Source organism: Taeniopygia guttata, chromosome 12 (genome assembly GCF_048771995.1).
Source record: "Taeniopygia guttata chromosome 12, bTaeGut7.mat, whole genome shotgun sequence".
Lineage (NCBI taxonomy): Eukaryota > Metazoa > Chordata > Aves > Passeriformes > Estrildidae > Taeniopygia > Taeniopygia guttata.
Genome location: NC_133037.1, coordinates 19,738,862 through 19,754,443, shown reverse-complemented (window position 1 = coordinate 19,754,443; position 15,582 = coordinate 19,738,862). Strand labels below are relative to the sequence as shown.

Sequence of the window (15,582 nt, the reverse complement as noted above, 5' to 3'; positions counted from 1 at the left end):
CCTGCAGCGAGAGGATCACAGGAAATGGCTTTGACCTGAGACAGGAGATTCAGATGAGATATTAGAAAAATGTTTTCACTGTTCAGGTGGTCGGGCATTGGAGGGGCTGCTCAGCGCAGCGGTGGAGTCACCATCCCTGAGGCGTGCCAAAGGTGGCCGGTGTGGCGCTGGGTGCTTTGGGGTCACAGAGTCAGCGCTGGGTGACATTAACGGGCTCTTTCACCCCTGAGGACTCCACGGTTCCGTGCGATGGGCCGCGGGCAGGCCAAAGCCCGAGCCCTGTGCTGGTGCCAATGCCGCCCCCAACGCCCGAGGGGCGCGAGGCGGGCTGGGCCGCGGGGCACACACGGCCAGGACGATTCACCCCGCCAGGGAAGGGAAGGGCAGGGCAGGGCTGGGCTGGGCAGGGCAGGGCGGCGGCGTCCCACGCCCGGCAGGGCAGGGCCGAGGTGCAGGCGGGGAAAAGCGGGCGCGGCCCGCGGCCGCCGGGGGCGCCATTACGAGACCGCTGTGGAACGCGCCCGAAATAAATGGCGGAGGGGGCGGAGCCCTGTAGATTGCTGACCAATGAAGAGTCACAGTCCCGCGCGGGGGCGGGACCTCGCGGCCCCACAGCCAATGGGCGCGGGAAGCGGCGGGTGATGGACGGGCGGGCGGCGGCTGCGGCGGGCGGGGCGCGGCGCCCTTCCCGTGGTGCCGCGGGAGCGGCGGCCGCAGCGGCCGCGATCTCATCCGGGTCCCGCAAGTACCGGGACGGCGGGGCCGGGCGGGGCCGGGGGGCGCGGGAGCGGCCGCGGGGTCGGGGCGCGCCGGGGGGAGGGTGCAGGCGGAGGGACCGAGCGGAAGGGCCCGTACGGGCGGGTGCGGGGCCTTGGCCCGGCCTCTCCGCCGCCTTTGCCGCGGGCCCGGTTCATTGTCCTTATTCCCCTCATCGATGCCTTTTCCCCTCGTTCTCCCCCGCTCTCCTCCAGGCTCACGGGAAGGTCCGGAAGTGCCGCCCCCGGGAGCCGTCGGCGCCAGGTACGTCACTGCCGGGGCCGGGGGGACCTTGGCCGGGGGAGCCCTCCTGGTCCCGGGGCTGGGGGGGGCTCGGCCCTGCCCGGGCCCCGAGAGAGCGGCGGCGGGGCAGAGCTCGGACCGAGGGGCGGAAGGTGAAGAAAACCCCTTAGGAAGTAGGTGGAAGTGCCTTGGCGGCCCAGCCCCTGTCAGGGGCACGGAGGCTGCTCGGGGCTGTGGTTGGTGGCGAGCACCATTCCCTGGCTGGGGCTGCGCCCTCCCGGGCCCGTGGCCCCGGCCGCTCCCGCCGGGTCCCCGCGGGTCGGGAGCGCGGCCCTGCCCGGCGGCGTGCGGGTGACACGGGCACATCGCCGCCGGTTCCCCGCGGGTCGGGAGCGCGGCCCTGCCCGGCGGCGTGCGGGTGACACGGGCACATCGCCGCCGGGGCCTGGCGGGGCGGGCTGCACACCTGAGCGGCAGCGCCCTGGTGTCACACGTACCTGCAGCTTCTGCCCGGAGCTCTGGCTGCCTCTGGGCGCTGCAGGAGTGCCTCTTGCTTTGGCGTGGGCAGCTCAGCCCCCGGTCCAGCTCAGGAATCGGCACGTGTGGTTCTCTTGCAGGGCTGGCAGTGACACAGAGCAGGGTCCAGCTCTGGCATGCTGCAGCTGGTGACTTTATTCTGGCATGCCTCAGTCAGTTTTAGATGAAAGTGTTACCCCATCAAATAGTGTTTTTATGATTTTATATTACAGCTTTCCGTGATAGTGGCAGAACACTGAAAGAGGTTGCCCAGGGAGGGTGTGGAGACCTCTCCAGACTCCTCTCTGGAGACATTCCAAACCCACTTGGATGTATTCTTGTGTCACCTGCTCTGAGTGACCCTGCCTTGGCAGGGGATTGGACTGGTTGGTTTCCAGAGGTCCCTTCCAACCTTAACAATTCTGTGATTTATTTCAGGAGTGAAAACTCAACCTGATGATCAAGGTTGGGATAATCCTTGTTTAGTTATGTGCCTGTCCCACCTTGTTGCTGCTGCTCTCGATCTGTACTGCTCTGCATGGGCAGTTTTGTGACTGAAGTGCTTAATTGGCAGGGAAAAATTGCTCCCATGCAAATTGTACACAGGAACAATGCTCAATAGCAGCAGTGGGGCAAATTGAATCCATCAGAGAATTTTGGGGAAAATCAATCTGTCCCTTCAAAAGCAATAACTTAAATAATATTTAAGAAACAGGGCATCATCAAACATCCCCAGCTGCCAGGAGCCTCACCAAACAGTTATTTGCTGTTGTGGCTTCTGTTGTCAAATTTGACCAGTTCAGTTCACGGCAACACTCAGGTGTTAAATAGTCTGAACTCCCAAGAAGTTTTTTGCAGTGATGGTTGAAACTTGCTGCAGTCAACATGCAATAATGGTTTTGAAGCCTTTTTTGCCCTATGATAGTTAGCTTCATGAAGAGGGACCTAGTAAATAGCTGTATTGTGATATTTTTAATAGACAATTGCTGGCTGTGATTTTTTTCACTGAGTTTTTCCCAGGTTGTACTCTGTGTATCTTATGTGCAACCTCAGATCACATAGGTCATGCTAAGAAATTATTTTGCATGCTAATACTGGAGATTTAGTGCTTCCTTAGTCAGAAGGAAGTTTAGCTAAAACATGAGTTCTCTTGCTTTGTCCTCCCACTGCAATGAGTGGTATCTTTACTTCACTTTTCATTTTGATAATTGTCTTCTCTATTGTCCTCTGTTTTAAGTGGTGGAAAACATCAGTTCATTTGCAAATAGTGAAAGGCTCCCAGGACTTAGGGTAATAGATGTCTGTTTATATTGCCAGTTAATAACATAACACAGTAATCTGAAATATTTTTTGTGCACTAACTTTCTTGCTGAATTTGTGTAATTGTTATCATATGTGAACTTTTTGCAGAAGAAGCCTACTTGCTCCTAGCATGTTCTAGGAGACATAAATCTAGTGAATAAATACACAGTTGTGTATTTAATATATATACATATATATATATATATGTGTGTGTGTGTGTATGCACACACACATTTATGTTTGAAGCAGGGCAAGATAACCAAACTGATGATTTCTTTTGAGAAGGTCATTGAGGCCTTTGTAATGTTTGAGGCTGAAGTGTACATTTATTTATTTATAAAGATCTCTCTCTGTGTTCTGAGAGAGGAGTACTCAAAGAGGAGTAGAATATGTGACCATTTTGGTGTCGGCATTCTCAGGCCTTCCTGAGGTTTCTAGCAGCACTGTGCAGTGCTGTGGCACATGCACCACTTGGATGGGGAGAGGTTAGTACTATTGCTGTAAAATCATGTGTGTGTGGGGAGAGATGCCAGGATTTGTGTTCTGTGTTCATAGCAGAAATCATTAATAGTGCTCACAGACTTTACTTTTCCACAGGAGATAGGCTTCATTCTGTGCTTGAGTGGGCAGTGCTGACTTTCTGTTTCTCTCAGGCCACAGTTTCTGGATATTTATATTCCATTATATTCCATCTATAACTGCATGGTTAGAAAAATAAATTGAAACCAAGCACACTAATTGAAAATGTAGCACAAGAGTAATATCTTGTGATAATTTCTTAAAGCCAGAGTGCTCTGTGTTAATTAAATGCAAGTGGGGTAGAGATTTTTGGAAAAAAAAACCAACCCTGTATTTCCAATTGAGGCAGTAGATAAAGGCATTATTGGTAGCAGTCAGTGCTATTAATCTTAATATTGTGTAAAAAATTCCAAAAAATATCATTGTGGACACGTGTTCCTGGGTGTGCGGGCTGTGGTGCTGCCCAAGAACGCATCTTTGCATTTCTATGTGCTGGAACTACTTGTTCTCCTTTTCTCCTCAGTACAATTTCCCAGTTTAGAGCAGATTTCTGGTGTGATTTACTCTTGCTCCAGTGTCTTGCTGCTCAGTGTCCTGGCAGGTGCAAAAGGAAATATTAAATGTTTCAATTTTGGGTCTGAGTAGGGGAAAAAAAGGTGCCTGGGCTTGAGCTAGGAGATGTTACCTTCAGATTAGCACATTATTAAGACAAAGGAAGGTACAATCCAAAACTGAATATGCAAGAGGAAGCACTTGTAGTTTATGCTGAGACTTTTGTATCAATCAGCATCTGATTTTCCTGAGCTTGTTTTGGGAAGAGGGGCTGAGGTGTGCCTGTTGCATGTGATGACAGGCAGTGCAGGGGTGGGTGAGTGCAGTGAGGGGAAGCAGTATCAGGAATAATTAAGTTTATATTAATTATATTTATTAGTTATTATATATTAGATATCTTATTATATTAATTATGCTGCTCCTTTTCTTCCTGTTGTGCACCTCAGTCACACAAAAACCCCATGGAATGGGCACATCTGAGGCAGGAGCTTGGGATGCTCGGCACAGCTGGAGAAGGCAGTACACTGTAACTCAGCAAGCTCCTGGGATTCAGGAAGTGTGGCTTCAGTGCAGGGATTGCTGCTGGAATCCAGGGGTAACACTGAGGAAATGGTGTTGGAGCTGTTGTGTAAATCCAGGAGCTCCATCGTGTGGTGGGAGCTGTGCAGCCAGACCTGCAGCACTGGGACTTGGGGCTGCTGAGATTGTCCAGCTCCACAGTTGGAGTCACTTTGTCCCCTTGCACTGCTCTGGGGATTTTAAACACGTGCTGGAAGGAAAAGCACTTGGGAACCTGGCTTTTTTAACAGGGAAAGCAGATGAGTCGGGGATTGTGTTCAAGCTTGTCTCTCATAATGTGTTGTGCTGAAAGAGTGAACGTTGCAGGTGCATGACCCTGAACTCCTGTGCTGCACTGCTGTGACAGCAGCAGCGTGGTGACATCAGCAGCAGGGAGCTTCTGCAGCTCTGGATTCACTGGGGATGAGAACACACCAGCTCAGTAGAGGCTGTGCCAGCCAGATAATTTGTCAGGCTTCCCTGCTGCTGTGAGTGCCAGAACCTCCTGGTGCATGGTGTGAGAGAAACGGGGGTCCCCAAGGGCACCTGGCAGATCTCACCTGTCCAAAAACATGGCAGCCTAGGTGATGCAGCTTGGAAAGGCTGTTAGAAATAAACCACAAATTAAAAATGCCCCAAAATGCAGGATTAATGTAGAGCAGAATACTAAAAATAAAAATTGCTTGATACATGTCAGGTTGGTTAGGTTTGCAGCTAAGCTTTGTCTAAAGGTGGAGAAATGAAACAGATCTATTTCTAGGTTTATTGTAATCCTTATGTCTTTCAGGCTTAATTTTAAAAAGAAATGGAGAAGCATTGCCTTACATTTTATAACATTTAAACAAGTGTGTAACGCCCAGATCCAGGTTTTCAACGTGCTTCGAACATTTTCAGTACACCACAGAGCTATCAGCCTCAGACACTGAACATGGGACTTTATTAACTCCTGGGGTCACTGTCCAACTGAAGGTGCAGAGTCGGTGCTGTGCAGCTCAGCTGTAGGCCAGGCTGCCTCTCCCCCTGAACAATGGGAATTCACAGGGATTCTGCTCAGCTGCTGAAGGCTGGGTGCAGGAGCAGAGAGCTGAAAGCAATGTCAGCTTCACTGCTGAATGTCAGCTCTGCCAGAACTGATTTAAAAGGATGTGATGGGAGCCAGTGCTCTATAAAGGTTTGACTCTGGCCCAGAGCTGTTCTGATTTATTCCTGCTTTGGGCATCAGGACCAAGTGCTTGTATCCAAGCTGAAGTTTATTTTCTGGTAAATGTGTAAGTTAGCAAAAGCACACATGCATTTATAACTTGCAACTGGATTTATACCAGTTACAAGTGAGATTTTAAGGTTGATTCACCCAAATTTGTCATCACTGTTTGTATAAAGGATTCTGTAATAAGGCACTGAGGGGGCTGGAAAGTAATTTGATTTTGTGTCTGTCCAAGGAATAACGTCATCCCTTTGTGTGAGTGCACGGGATCACGCGCTGTGTGCTTGGCAAGGACACCAGCGGGCATGAGGGTGCTCTTGTTCTGTGCAGGCTTTGTTTGCAGAGTGGGCTGAAAGCAGCAGGCTGCGACTGGGATCGAGTACTAGTAAAATGTATTTAATGTTTTAAAAACTGCTTTTCTCTAAACGTTTTCAGCTATTGTATACACTACCTGGACAAACAATCATTTTCCTTTCCAGTCCTGTTCTCAAGCTGTCCTTGCTACAAAGGGAATTCTGAGTCACACATCTGTCTGGCAAGTGTTTTCATTTCAGTATTCAAAGATGATGTTGAGCTGTGTTAATGTGGAAATTGGCTTTAAAGTTACATCAGGGGAGAAACTCGGACTTCTTTCTGATGGGAAAGCATGTATTTTCAGTGGCCTTTTGGTAAGGCAGTTTAACAACTAAATGTCAGGATAGAGCCCATAATCTTACTGAGTTTTATTTCTAATAAAAGAATTCCTGTGCACAAGGTGTAATATAATTTAAGACTAGCAGAAAAAGCTCCAAGCAGTATTTGGGACAGTGCATGGGTTTGTTTGGGGTTTTTTTGTTGGTTTTTTTTTTTTTTTTCTTTTAGCTATTGGTGCAATAGGTGAAAAGGTCACTATATGTAATAATATTTTTTTAATCAGGTTTACAAATATTAGGGCCTCCTCCTGATCTGTATAAGTCAGTCATGTAGCTGTGGTCGTAGATTACATTATTTTTAAGTTCTAAAGAGGAAGAAATGTGTGTCTGCCTACAGTGTTGCTGATAGACTTTTCTTCTGATTTCAGGTGAGAAGTGACACCTGTGGAACGTGACTGGTAATTCAACAGAAGTTTAATTACTGTAGTTGCTATGAGACTGCTACAGCTTGCTTACTTAAGACCCAGGCAACTGGTAAAATTTGGAAATTAGGAAACCTTATTTTAAAAATAACTTCCTTCTGTGACTAGGGGGAGCAAGGGAAAGGCTTTTTCTATGGTGAGTGTTAAAAATGCCGTCTGCAGCTAGCCTGACTTGTCTTGACTGAAGCAGCAATCCTGCCCCAGCTCTGAAGATGCCTGCGCTGTGGGATGAGGTAGTAGGTTGTATAGTTTTAGGGTCATACCCACCACTGGGAGATAACTATACAATCTACTGTCTTTCCTAAAGCAGCAGATAATCAACAATGGAAGCTCCTCAGTTTTAAGCTCAATGTCAGATTTTGCTGAACTTCTGTACTTGTAATGCTTATGACAGGACAAAATACTTGTGTAATAGCTATGGGAATTGTGCTTAGATTTTTCTAGTTCTTGGAAAAGCTAGGTTTCATTCTGCATTAATTTTTCTGCCCTAATGACTAAAAAGTTAAGAATAGATTATTCCTGTATGTGTATGGTGGGGCAATCAAATACAAATTCCAGTTGTTGGGGTGTTGGATCAAGCGTCCTTCAGAATGAAACTGAGGTTGGCTGCTGAGCCCTTGCTTCTCTGTCAGAGTGAGGTAGTAGATTGTATAGTTGTAGGGTAGTTATTTTACCCTGTTCAGGAGATAACTATACAATCTATTGCCTTCCCTGAGGAGTAAAACAAACTGCGCTCCCTTGCAGCCAGTCCTGGGCTAAAAACATTCATTGAGTGAAACGAGATGAATTCAGGCTTGGAAAGCAGCAGTGCCAGAATGCACAGGACTGACAGTGTGAATGGTGCAACCCCCACAGGATATCCTTGACTTAACATAACTTTTCTCTCAAGGTGAGTGGCACAGTACTGGCTGGGAATGGAAAATGCCCATGCTTAGGTAGAGGGTAGAACACTCCACAGAGGAAAGTTACTCTAAGCCAATTAGGAGAACGTAAAATACAGGGAGCTCAAGCTTGTGCATTGTGATTTAAACTCTTCTGGCACCCCAATTTCCATAATGCATTAAAACTCTGTGACTCCCAACTGCTTGGTAGAAGTTGGAGGGAAGACTTAAAATGACCCTTTATTAATAAGTCTACATGTTTTTCTGCAGCTTTTCCAGATCCAATGCAAAATTTAAGTGTTGGCCAGTTTGGGCCAAAACTGACCTCTCACCTTTCTGCGGGGGGTGTGAAGCTATGGAGTTTGAGCATCCAAGAGCCAGAACTTTTCTCTGAGGTGGTATTGTTTCTGTAAAAAGACTTCTGAAGTTTATTGCATTCTCTTTCGTCCTACTGTGCTTGGTGTACCCAGTCTGTAACTGGTTCTGTGCTAGCATGCCCAGCAAGCAGCTTGCTGTAGTAACAAAAAACCCCACGGAAATAAATGCTTTTTGGGACGGGAAGCTCAGCTTAGGCAGAGTGAAAATGGAGCGATTGGTGAGTGTTACAGGCAGTGAGCCCCTGTTTGTCAGTGCTGACAGTGTCACCTCGGAGTGTGTGCCCAGCCAGGGCAGAAGAGCAGAGCAGCTGGGGAGCTAAAGTCCTGCAGAGAGTGAAGAACTGCACAGAGGAAGCGTGGGGCTCCTAGGAAGAGGTAGTAGGTTGCATAGTTTTAGGGCAGGGATTTTGCTCAGAAGGAGGTAACTATACAACCTGCTGCCTTTCTTAGGGCTTTATTATAACACCAGGACCTTTTGGGCTCCAGCCTGCAAACCTCTGCAGCTCTGGGACATGGAGAGAAAGGACAAGGTATTTCTAAGGCTGCTGAGGCTTAATGAAAACTGTGTCTCGGCAGATTTGGTCCCCAATGGAAGTGTAGGAATGCTGGCTGGAATGCAGCATGGTGACATTGGGGCTGCACGTGCCACTTTGGGGACACTGGGCTGTGGTAAGTAAGAGGCTGTGCTGGGAAGGCACTCCTTCCAGAGTGAGCTGGAGGCCCCTGAGGCTAGGGTAGAGGTGTGAGTTTCTGAACATCAAGGTACTGGTAACTGTGTGCTCACAGGGAGCTGAAATATACCTTCCTTTGGCTTGATGCATTTCAAGTGGAAAAACTCCAGTTTTCCTTCCCCAAAAGTATCAGATTCCAGCTCCCCTGAAAGCTGGTGCTTTCTCACCAGGCATGGCACTCAGAGTGAACAAGCTCTCGGTGCGTTATTTACAGCGCTGCAGGGAGGAAATTTCCAGTTAAAAATGGTGGCGTGGTTTCTCATGGAATTGTTAAAAATCAGTCCACGTTTTGTGATGTAATTGCAGTGCACCACAGCAGTAGTTCTGGTAGGGCTGGGCACTGTTCTGTGGGATACTGTGATGTCAGTTCTAAGCACCTTGCAGCATTAATGTGCTGTGCTCACACCTGCCACCATTTAAATTGCAATCCAGACACAGAACTAGCTTATAAACATGTTAGGTATTGCTTATATTGCTTATATTGTGTGAATTTAACTGTACTTTTTTGATTTAGTTAATAAAATACAGCATTTTGTGCAACTGATAGTGAATTGCCTTTACTTTCTCCTAAATTAAGACGTGAATTTTAAAGGAAAAAGCAGTGCCCACATTGAAATAAACTCAAGGCCATATTTAGTCTTCACTATAATTCCAACACTCTAATTATAGTGTTAATTATTTTAGTATTAACTTTTGTTTAAGATCTTTGGTACAAGACTTCACTTCTTGGGTAGGAAACATCTATTTACTGCTGAATGTGCAGGAGCTCTGCATATTCCAGACCTGGTTTCTGACCATGAGTTTAAATTGCTGCATAAAAATCTTGACTAGTCTTAACATAATCGCAGCTGGTAAGTTATCTACAGGTAAGGCTCAGACACCAGTGAGTTTGAATTTGGCAGGACCAAATGCCTTAAAAGCTTTAATACACCTAACATTTTACAGATATAAGTGGTATGCTTACAAAAGGTTTAAATCATTGCTACCTACTGCAGCTGGTTCAGCAGTCTTGTCTCACCAGATTGTTTCTGTGATCTGTCTGGATTCCACCCAGTGGACGGGAGCTGCGCAGTGGGGCTCATGGTTGGTTTGCCTTTCTCATGGGTGTATTCTGAGGGGTGCATGGATAAGGTGCATGACAAGAGCCCTTCTAATGCAGGCAGTGGTGAAAGAATGCACAGCAAGCAGTGCAGGAAGGGCTGCAGCAGCACTGGGGACTTGTTTACCACCCATAGTGCAGTGATTGTGTCATGGTGGTCTTGGAAACATTCCAGTATTGCTCCAAAAATAGAATACACAGCCCCAGCCCAGATCCACATCCCAGGAGAGCAATTTGTGTGTGTGTGCTTCCATGCAGAAAGGTGTGCTCTGAATTCCCCCTGTAGTGTGAAACCTGAGACCTGTTAGGCTTTTTCTGGGAGAGAAATTACTGCTCACGAACTGTGCTTGCAGAGGGCCTCTGGGTGCTCATGCCATGGTCATGGTAGGGGAAATTGGTGCATTAAAAATTCTTTTGTTGAGAATTTGGGGCATGGCAGACAAGAATTTCCCTCTGCTGTGTCCAGTTCAGGGATCTCCAATATAGGAGGGATGTAGAGCTGCAGGAGAGAGTCCAGAGCACTGGACCAGTTCCCAGGGCTGGAGCCCCTCTGGAGCCAGGCTGGAAGAGCTGGGAATGTTCACCTGGAGAGGAGAAGCTCCAGGGAGAGCTCAGAGCCCTTCCAGGGCCTAAAGGGGCTCCAGGAGAGCTGGAGAGGGACTGGGGACAAGGGATGGAGGGACAGGACACAGGGAATGGCTTCCACTGCCAGAGGGCAGGGATGGATGGGATAGTACATACTAGCAGTGCTGGGTTAATGGTTGGATTCTATCAAAAGGCCTTTTCCAACCTGAAATATTCTGTAACATCTTTATGCCCACAAAGCCCTTCTTGATCTGTCCCCAGGTCAGCAGCAAGCTGGACTCTCATCGGTGCAGACAGGTTTTTGCTTTACAAGACTAATTCTAAAATACCTGATATATATGCAAGGGGAATACAAAAACCATTGAAAAAGAGGAAGACAAGTCTCAGATACATTGGTCAAGAGACAAGTTCAGCTAAGATTATTGCTTTTACCTGAGCCTCCCAAAAGAACAGATATCCCTCAGTTCTAGAGCCATCAGAGTATGGTGTGGTCTTCAGCCCCCAAGCTGAAGCTGTGAATTTAATGTCATAGTTCTGGAAAGATGAGTCCTGGCAGGAGCTACTGGAGGCATCACATGTCAGTGTGTGTGTTGTTGCAACATGAGAAATCAGATTTGTTCTATTTGTTGTAGTGGAATTGGATTTTCAGGCTGGTTTGTTTCAGACACTTGAAACCACTCCAGTGAAGAGGCTTTGGAAAATCAGACACTGTTCTCTTCCAGCCTGTTGTATTAAAGCAATCTTCAAAATAAAGCTCTTACAAGCCACATAACGCTACTAAGGACTGTATTTTTGGCAACTGAAAATGTGCTTTCTAAAATAGGAGAATGTTTCTGAAAAAATACTCCTTTGACATTAAAACTATATACAGATGATGTTGAGCTGGTTAGTTAAACCCAGCACAACATAAAAGCAGGGAAAGGGATCAAGTCATGGAAGTCCCAGTTCTGTGAGGGAGTTTACTACTCCCTGTGTACCTTACCTTATGTATTACACAGCCTTTAGTACCCTCCCAACAACTGTGTGAATGAAGGGAAAGGAGCAACCAGCGGTCAATCAATGCCAGTGTCCCAAAATGCTGCCACACATGGACCCTGATTCTCAGCTGGAAGTGCTTCTGCAGTAGTTCCCTAAAATGAGGAGGGATAAGGAAGAAAAGGAGAGGTATAATTTGAATTTCCTGCAACAGTAAATGTGTCCCAACTCACGCTGTGCCTGCTGGAGCTATTGTCCTGGTACAAAACTCTGAACTTAGGCCGAAAGAGCAGCCAGAGCCTTCCCTCAATGTCTGTTTTACAGAGAGCAAGGCTGAGGCTGTTCTCAGAGCCTGATCTAATTCCTGGTGGGTTCTTCATCAGCTGCCCAGCACTGCCCCAGCCGCCTCTGTGCTCCAGGAACGGGAGGCACAGACAGCACTGCAGCTCTTCCTCAGCCCAGAGCAAACCTCATCAGACCAGCGGGAAAACCTGCAGGGAAGTGAAAGAGGTGGAACGTGAGGCCTGAGAGTAACTAAGGAGTGTGCAGGAAGCAGAGTACACGAGTATCTGAGGAATGCAAAGGCAGGAAATCGCATTCTTGTTAAAGGCTGGTAAAAGTTCCAGCTGACTGTCACACACAGGTGCAATGAAGTATGTGCAGAGAGCTGAAGTGGGTGCAGTGCCAAGGAGCAGCTCTGGTGAGTTGTCCTTTGACAGGAACAGACATGTTTAAACCTTGGTTCAGCTGAGTCAAGGGAAATCCTTCCCTTAATCTCAGGGCAGGATTTAATTTTGAACTCAGAATAATTCACAGAATCTTAAATATCCCAAGCTGGAAAGGACCCCTATGGATTATTGAGTCCTGCTCCTGGGTTTGCACGGGAGACTCCCAGAATCCCACCATGTGCCCGAGGGTGTTTGCCAAACACTTGATTGAAATAAAAGTGTACAATTAACTCATTACATTAATTAACATATTAAGAGAAGACTCAGCTAATATACTAATTATTAAGTATTCTTATTTATATTAACATACTATAAATTAAAATATTTTAAGATAAAATTATTAGAATAATTATTAGCTTTTAATAGATTTTTTTTAATCTACTCTAGGAAAAGTTTATTGTTGACTGAGTGGGCAGCAGAAAGGTGTGGATGTGAGAAGTGCACTGGGCACTTTTCCAGGGGCCATGTGCCAGCCTGGACCACTCAGGGCAGAGGCTGCTGGCCCTTGCTGGGGCACTGGTGGCTTTCAGAATGTTTACTTTGAGGAGCTTGGCCATGTCTGCTTAGCCCAGCCATGAAGAGAAAGATGCTATTAGCACACTGAGGGATACAGGAGTTAATTATTACCATATCACAGAATCCCAGAAATGTTTGGGTTGGAAAGGACCTTAAAGCCCACCTTTTTCCACCCCTGCCATGGGCAGGGACACCTGCCATAAACCAGGCTGTTTGCTTATTCATTGTGAAGTAAATTAGACCACATATAATTCTCCAAAGCATTTAAAGTATATTTCTGAGGTGTCTGATAAAATTTTTGCTCCTAATAAAATACCTGTTTTCTGTTTCACATTTCAGCCCTGGCAAAACCTGTGTTCCCACTGGATTGCCGTGACTCAGTGAACGCCATTGTGTTGCAGAAATTCTGAAATGGGGCCAAGAAATTCCAAGATTACCTTCTTAAAGAAAAAATACCCACTAAACTGCTTGTCCTTCAAATCCCATTCAGTGCTGTATTTCAAGCAGGACCAACACATGAGCTTTCCTTCGAACTGCTCTTAAAATGTAGGAACTAAAAATCACAGAATATCCTGAGTTGGAAGGGACCCACAAGGATCATTGAGTTCAGCTTCTGGCCCTGCACAGGACACCCCAACAATCCCACCCTCCCCAGTTTCCCTCGATCCCCTTTCCTTTGTTTTAGGAGCAGCACTGTGCTCCTGTGGAACTCCGAGCCCGTGTCAGGATCCAGATGCAGCCCAGCGGTGCACAAAGCCTTCTGCCTTCTCTGCCCACTCATGGCACTGTGGCTCACAAAGGGACATCCCAGGGATTTTCAGACTCCACTGAGCTGCGGCTCTGACAGCAGCCAAATCTAAGCTGCTCTGGAACTCTGTTTACTGGTTTTAGGGTGACTGCTGGGGAGTGCAAGTGCTCAGGAGTTAATCTCCAGAAAGCAAAAGTCAGAAGTGCTGATCAGTGAATTCAGTGCTGAACAGGGTGTTCCACTCAGTGGAGAGCAGCACTGAGCTGATGGCTGTGCCATCCCTCTCCAATCCAAACACAGCTCTCTCCATCAAAGTTTGCAACAGAAAATAGCCCAATGTTGCTTTTAGATTTAGAAAAAATTCTGTGACTAGATGACAACAAAACATCTCATGTGCACCTCTGCCCTGGAGCCAGGCTGGCAGAGCTGGGGGTGCTCACCTGGAGAGGAGAAGCTCCAGGGAGAGCTCAGAGCCCTTCCAGGGCCTAAAGGGGCTCCAGGAGAGCTGGAGAGGGACTGGGGACAAGGGATGGAGGGACAGGACCCAGGGAATGGCTCCCACTGACAGAGGGCAGGGATGGATGGGATATGGGGAAGGAATTGTTCCCTGTCAGGGTGGGGAGGCCCAGGCACGGCTTTGGATGTTCATTTTCCAGCACCAAACATGTTCATTGTCAGACAGATAAGCCATGACAAGTGTTTTTCCCACAATAAAATAAAACAACACAAGATGAAATAGAGCTGAAAGGTCTGGGTGCCCAGAAGCTCTGCTTAGCAGGGTTTGAAGCTGTGGAGCTCTCCCTGGGGAACAGCCCAGCTGCCCTTTGGCCAGGGCAGCTCTGAGCTCTGTTAGTGACTGCCCGTGGGAGGGTTTTTCTGTGTCAGTGCTGCCTTACAGGTGATCAACAGCTCCGATTTTACTGCAGCTTCCACTGACACATTTGCACTATTAAGGTAACACGTTGCTGTGCGGATAATGCCCCAAAATATTTTCTTGAGTTGGTCCACGGTCAGGGAAGATGGCAAAGACACTTTAAAAGTGAAGTAATTTCTTGCCCACCACTGATGACCTAATGAGACACAGTCATGAGATAAGGGTTTGCGTCACCGTCTTTTATGTAAATTCTTTTTTAGGGCTGGTAAGGGAGTGTTACAGTTGGCCACTTCATAAAGGAAAACAAACAGATGGAGCTCTATTTTTAGTCTTCTGAGAATATAACTCACAAATGCCATTTTTCCAGAGGTGATTTGTTAAGTTTCCATATTTCTGCTTTTGGTGAGCAAAGCTTTTAACGTGGATTTGCACATTAAATTCATGTGACAGCTCCATACAAAGCTTTGGAAGTGTTGGTTTGATACCTAACAGAAAGTACACAGGTGGCTTATTCTAACATGCATTTTTGGGAGCTTCATCAAAACTCCATCAATTCCAACCCAGGATTTTGAAAACAGTTACCTATAAATGAGGCAAGTAACCAAACCAAACTCTATATTTTCTACAGCCTAAACCATGGTGAATATAATCCTCCCTCATATTTTTAGATTATTTACTGGCCACATTTAGTGGATGTGTTATTGCTTGGGTAGTTTGGGTATTTTTCTTGTACAATAATAAAATCCCAAGCAAACCTTTATAAGGTGTACCTGTACAACATTGGTGTTTCAGCACTGTTTACCCAAATAAAAGCAATTTTTATACTTTGGGCAGTAAGTGGAAGAAGCCTTCCCTGCCCAGGTAGCTGTTCTCAGAAGTGTTGCTTCAGAACTCTTGTGCCAGGAAAAGAAAATTTTTAAAAACCAGTATTTTAAACATGGTGAAGCCAATTCAAAGCATTTAACACTCAAGGGAGCAGCAGCAGATTGAATCTGTTGTGCCACTACAGCCCCAGTTTTCTGAGCTGTTGATGTTACACATCCAAAGAAACTGTAAATGTAAGTGTAGGCTGCTGGGAGAGTTTTCAAAACAAATCAGTGTGGTCACGGTTTACTTCTTTGAAGTAAAAGCCACTAGAATATTCCATTTTGTGTTTTTTCTCATGAAACAGGTCATAACTATGTACCATACAGGGAGAGTTTGTGAGACTACCATCATATATAAAATCAGTTTGGTGCTAAAAACAGTTACATCAGTCAGGAAGATCCCCAGGAGCTGCTCCTGGCCCGTGAAGAGCCCAGAGC

At 46.8% G+C, this 15,582-nt stretch overlaps 5 non-coding genes across 5 annotated transcripts; all 5 read left to right on the top strand.

Annotated features, from left to right (window-relative positions):
• The first annotated feature begins 716 nt into the window (after positions 1 to 716).
• On the top strand, positions 717 to 14,093 carry LOC121470618 (uncharacterized). Its single transcript, XR_012057900.1, has 3 exons — positions 717 to 1,020; positions 6,130 to 12,112; positions 12,996 to 14,093. It is a non-coding gene; the product is annotated as an uncharacterized protein (transcript).
• On the top strand, positions 6,986 to 7,075 carry MIRLET7A-3 (microRNA let-7a-3). Its single transcript, NR_049032.2, is given in 1 exon segment — positions 6,986 to 7,075. It is a non-coding gene; the product is annotated as a microRNA let-7a-3 (primary transcript).
• MIRLET7F (microRNA let-7f) lies at positions 7,389 to 7,480 on the top strand. The gene has a single exon (NR_049052.1). It is a non-coding gene; the product is annotated as a microRNA let-7f (primary transcript).
• On the top strand, positions 8,384 to 8,475 carry MIRLET7D (microRNA let-7d). The gene has a single exon (NR_049059.1). It is a non-coding gene; the product is annotated as a microRNA let-7d (primary transcript).
• MIR2987 (microRNA mir-2987) lies at positions 11,689 to 11,768 on the top strand. Its single transcript, NR_048995.1, has one exon. It is a non-coding gene; the product is annotated as a microRNA mir-2987 (primary transcript).
• Positions 14,094 to 15,582: the final 1,489 nt, after the last annotated feature.